This window comes from Alosa pseudoharengus, unplaced genomic scaffold (genome assembly GCF_046254945.1).
Source record: "Alosa pseudoharengus isolate Yale_2024_CS ecotype anadromous, Long Island Sound unplaced genomic scaffold, YU_APseudo_1.1 YU_APseudo_1.1_scf_18, whole genome shotgun sequence".
In the NCBI taxonomy this organism is placed as follows: Eukaryota; Metazoa; Chordata; class Actinopteri; order Clupeiformes; family Clupeidae; genus Alosa; species Alosa pseudoharengus.
In genome coordinates, this window is record NW_027468650.1 from 11,624,386 (window position 1) to 11,630,446 (window position 6,061).

Here is a 6,061-nt window from a genome sequence, read left to right on the forward strand (position 1 = left end):
ATTATTAGCAACACCTGTGTTTACACTACTATTTCTTGTCAAACTGGCTACTGTGAAAAAGATCTATTGACTCTGGGAATCAAGCCCATGATTTACTGGCTACTGTGTAGTTCCTTTACTCTACTAACTCCCAATTAATAAGTAAGGCAAGAAATCTTGCCACTGAATCCAAAACTATGTTTAACATTACAGTAGGTACAAAGCTTATAGGCTACAGTGGACTAGCATGTTGCAGGGGCTGCTAAAAACACAGAGAAACACACTGAAAACTCGGCCAATGACAGCCCTTGCTGTCAAACGCTCCGTCCAGTTCGACCGCTGAACGCCACAGCGGACTATGTTGCCCCCAAGCGGCTGCAGTTGTACTTACATTTCACCCAGCTGCGTGAATCACATTGATCGTGAATGAAGTGTCAATTTTTAAACGGGACCCACTGTACGTCATGGCCATTAAATGTTCATTATGGAGGGAAATATTCATTTTATATTTCACCAACACCAATTTCCTTTGGCGGTAAATGGAAAGTGGTGAAGTCCACATGAGAATACTGGTGGTTAAGTCTTGGGAGAAGAGTGATACAAGACCGAGGAGTACTCAGATGATGAGAAGGGAAATGATGTGGGAATGAAAGAGTTAAAAACACCTTAAAAGCAAAAAGACCCAAAATGCCTCTCTGAAGGCTTTTTGTTGAACTACCATCGGCTTCATTTCACTCACTTGTAATGGGTCTTTTAACACACACATAACACATGCACTCACATGCACACAGACACAGACACACACAGACACACACACGCACACACACATAGACTCAATCCTCATTCCTCCTCTTCCTATCATCATCGGGAAATGCTTACTTTAATGATCACAACAAGAAATGATTGCATGTTTTTTCTGACCATCGCTCTCTCTTTCTCTCTGTATCTTTCTCTCTCTCTCTCTTTTTCCTGTGCTGTCCTGTAATTGTTGTGTGCGATGCGGCATCTCGGTTATTTCACCAAGGATTCATCCTCCTCTCAGATCATTACGGACACTCCACATGCCAATCATGACGCGAAGCCACACAATGCCGATGGCGCAGGCACTCTACCGCTCCTCACTCTCCACCAGAGGAGGAGGAGGAGGAGGAGGAGGGTGGGGAGCGAGGGAACATGAAACAGAGCGAGAGAGAGTGTGAGAGAGACGGAGAGTGATAATGGACACAAAGAGATGAGAGCAAGAGAGGCCAATGCAATTTACGCCACTGCAAATTTAATAAGCAAACACGGCTCATTTGTTAAGCGGGCACAGGGTGAGAGAGAGCTGGACTGCGAGCGTGTGTGTGACTGTGTGTGTGTGTGTGTGTGTGTGTGTGTGTGTGTGAGAGAGAGAGTGTGAGAGCAATGCAACACAAGCTACATCTGATATCTGCTCAGCAAAGCAGAGGATGACATGATTAAGGGCCATGCAAGTAATTCTATGTGTCAAAAGAGATGAGAAAACTAGAAAAAAAATGCCAGCTTCTCTCTAGGCAATAGATGTATTGCATTTGTGGGATGCTTTAATGGGAACTGTGATTTGGTTACAGTTTGGGTACGTGCACACATCCAAATTAAGGTGCAGGAGCCAAAAGTCCAAGATCCAACGTAACAGAGAAGGTCCGCACACTTCCGCACAAGTCTGATGAAGAGCCGAAGGGCTTGAAACGTCATGGGTGTTGGGGATTGAACTCAAATAAAAAAAATAACAAAAAAACGGAGAGTAACTGTGATTTTGTTAGCCATGGCATACAATTCACTGCATTGTTTTTTTATGTGTGGACATGTGATACCAAACGCAACAGAGACATTTTGTCTTCCATTTTTGAAAAATGTTAGTCTTATTTAGAGCATTGAAATGGCATTCCAGCAGGGGACAAAAAATACTCCAACATATGGTCTATGGCGCCATCTGTTGGTAAAGTTAACCACAGCTTTTAAAGAGGAAACCAAACACACATACACACACACACACACACACATGCACACACACACACACATGCACACACAAAAGCTCAAATACCACAAATGTCAGCCACAGACCACAACACATGATCTGAAATCATCAACGTTATTAAAATAGTTTTAATGTCAAATGAATCACCTCTCACCACCTAAACTGAGCCTCCAAGTATGACATTACAGTAACAGGGGTCAGCACTACCCATACTACATCACCGTAACAATCAACAAAGTCCAGTAACCAGATGCAGCTCTTTGGTAAATCAATAAAGGGCTACATGTGGATAAATCTAACACTGAGACTGGCAATGACTCAAATATCACTATGTAAGTGAGGATAGGAGCAGGCTTCACTCAATGCCTATATTTCTAAACTTTTAGAGTGCCGGCCTGAATAGAATAGGGGAGACCGGGGTTGGTTGTCACAATTTTTACTCATGCATGAATTGCTCATCTTCAAAAACTCTTTCAGCAGTAATTCCTACATGAAATGAAAGCTTGGGGTCTTGGCTTTAAATGTGTATATTTTTTACTTTTAGAGTGTATTGTAACAGGGAGCAATTAACCATCAAAGACATTCTGACACAATGTGACAATCAACCCCATCACGGGGTTGGTTGTCACAGGGTATGGGGTTGGTTGTCCCTATAGAGTTTCAATGGGATTTCAGTGATAAAATGGGATCTTAAAAATGATGTGTAACTTTTTAGTTTTTTAAGATAGAAACTGCAAATAAGTTTTAATATGAATACCACCCCTATGATAGTTGTCATCAATGCCCCTTATGTTTACACAATGGGATTAAAGGAGGTGATCAGTTACTTGAATTGTCTACTATGTTGAGAAATAAAATGAAATCATTTTCAGTGCTAAAACCTCTTTATTATCATGTAAGTTGCAAACAAAGTTGCAAACACGGTGTCAACTGTGTCACAGTGACAACAAACACATGTGACAACCAACCCCACAAGCTATGTGACAACCATCCCCAACTGACCTCTTGACAAAGATGTTAACCTAGCTGCCACATGGCTTTAACTTTATAGCTAAAATATGACTCAAAATAAAGCTACTACCTTTGGCTTTTTAATGAGTGTTTTGTTTTTGAACTACTAATATCCTACAAGCTCGCAATACAAAAACAACACCAACATGAAAATTTACTCTGACCCATGAAATTTAAAAATGGTCTCCTCACCTCAATGCTGTGTGTCTGCTCAGCAAAATTCCTAGTGCAAATGAGTAAGCTATCAAAGGGTAACAGTTTGATATCAAAATTTTACCACAGCATCACTTAGTGTGCTTGGAATAAGCAATGTGACAACCAACCCGTGAGACAACCAGCCCCGGTCTCCCCTACATAAAGTAGGAGCACTATGCATGCTTTTTAAAAGTATGTATGCATAGTGTGGCCTCTTTGCTACTTTACGTCAAATAACACTATGCCAATTGTGAAACATAACAGTGATAAATTCATGCTGTGAAGATATTTCTTGACTGCAGGTTATAAGGAGATGTTTCAAAATAGATAGAATGATGAATAGAAATACAGTCTACATCATAGCAAATGGAAATCTGTTGTAAAACTACTCCCAAGTCTTAGGAGGGGGTTTACCGAGTAGTAGGACAACACCCACGGGCCTAAGACTAAAGGAATATTTGAGTGTCTAAAAATAAATAAAATAGAGTGAATGTTCTAGAATGGCTCCGTCAAAACCTGATGGAAAATCCTACTGAGAATATGTGGCTCTTCAAGCGCAAAGGTTCGAGCTTATCTCCTCCTGACCCTGTTGAAGTGACCTTGAGCAAGACACTTACGTAACCTCAGTGCTCCCGATGCACAGGTTGGTGCCTTGCATGGCAGCAATCGCCATCGTTGTGTGGGTGTATGTGTGTGTGTGAATGGGTGAATGTGACGCATGACATTGTAAAGTGCTTTGAGTGTTGGAGCATGGGCGGATTAGGAACTTTCGGGCCCCTGGGCCCAGATGTATTAAGGGCCCCCCACTTATTTTCGTATATGTGGAAGGGGCGGTTTGGGGGTCCTCCCCCAGACATTTTTTAATTTGTTTGATGTGATTTCTTGTATTCTGGTGCATTTTGGGGATGGCCAATACTAAATTCAATCAGATTCATAGCCTACATCCTGATTTGTTGATATTGAGGCTATAAGCGCTTTCAGACATACGTGTAAGACCGGAGCTTCTGTCGATGTTAAACGGTGGGGCCGTATATCTGAACGACATAACCGGTCATATGGAAGTCCGAATTTACCGTGTGTTTATACTACTCCCCCCCTAGTATTTCCTCCGGACATTATGTAAATGTGCTGTGTCTGAACGAGGAGTAGAACATGCGGTTAAAATTCACACCTAGTGAGAGGGCGTGTTGGTGACGTTTCTTTCGTGCGTCCATGTGGTTAGATCTGACTTAAATGCCAGTGTTATGATGGAGTGGCATAGTGCTGTCCAGAAAATCTCCGACCTGGAAAGATGCAGACATCACGGAGCTACTGTCCATGAGGGCATACAACATTTTGATAGAACACCTGAAGGGAACGTTAGAGACACGTTAGCCTACAACTGCATGGCAAGGACAAACGAATTCAGAAGACTGAATCATCATAAGCAGAAGGCGCTGAAAAGCCAGTAGCCTACAGCAACGTCGTTGACGACAATAACAGGAGTATTTAATAAATTGTTAGCCAACACGGTTCTCTGTTCATTGATAGCTTTCATGACCTGCTGAGCTCGCTGATATTTGCTGAGCATATATGCCTAGAGAAAATGAAAACGAAGAAAACACAACTTTGTTCCAAGCTCCTTACGTAAATGCGACACATGGGGAGAGGATGCTTTTGGAAAAAATAAACCATGAAAAAACAAACAACTTCACTGTTATTAATGTTAGTATTTTGTTTGTTGCTTAAAAACGTTGTATGATCTTGAAGTCTTGAGTTACCCTACTGAATTGGCTGGTAGCCTACCATAAAGTTTGTGCATGCTCTCTCTCTCCAACGCAAACCAGATTTGGGGTTCCATAGCTAATTCTGGTACGTTGAAAACAGATAAATGTGTTTATTTGAAGCACACATACAAATACTGTAGGCTAGATCAATTTCAAGTGCGCACTTACGTGACTAGCCTACTTCAAGTATTAGCCTATGCTCAATAGATTTCTCTTCTTTAGCCTACATAATGCATAGGCTACACTTTGTAAACAAAAAGCAGCTGTGACAGGCAGCGGCCGCATATATTCTGCGTCATATCTCGCATCTTGTGAACTCTACAAGCCCCCACCCCTCACTCGACAACCACACGGAGATTCTGTAATGTGCGTGTATGTCGTTCACACATACGTCCGTATAAGGTCATAAGGTATACTCCGGAGGTTATATCTGAAAGCGCTTAATAATTCCATGCAAAGGCTTGGGCTTCAGGGCCCCCTGACCCCTTGGGCCCCTGGGCCTGGGCCCGGTAGGCCCGTGCAGTAATCCATCCCTGTGTTGGAGGAGTGGAAAAGCACTATACAAAATGCAGTCCAAATGCAAGAAGAGTCAGTTAAGTCAGTTGAATACTTGTATGAAGAATATATTATTTTATCTAGTGGACATATTATGTGTCCAGCTATGCTATGGTTATGTAATAACATTCATACGTTTTATGATAATCTGGGAGTATCCATTTCCACTTCTAGTCTCACCCTGTACCTTCTTTAGATATTTGAGTTGGCCTTCACCATACCTTTTAACGTTGTGTTTCCCTGTTTCACACCTGGTTGGTTGTTTGTAGATGCTATCCTCTCCATTTCTGCTTGTATTAAGCAATGTCTCTGTTAAAAGCTGCTTGCACTCTTGCCAGAGACGCACTAAGTCGTTATTATTTCACATCTTGTTCAAAATTCCAAATGGACTCAGTCACACCGATAAAGCCTTTTCAGAGTGCGGAGCCAGAAAATCTCATCAGAACCAACAGACTCGCTGAGGCACTGCCAAAACACCCGAGACATCAGGTGCCAAATATTAGCAAAACGCTGGGAAAAGGTGGTGCCAACATGATAATGAACACAATGCAGAACATTA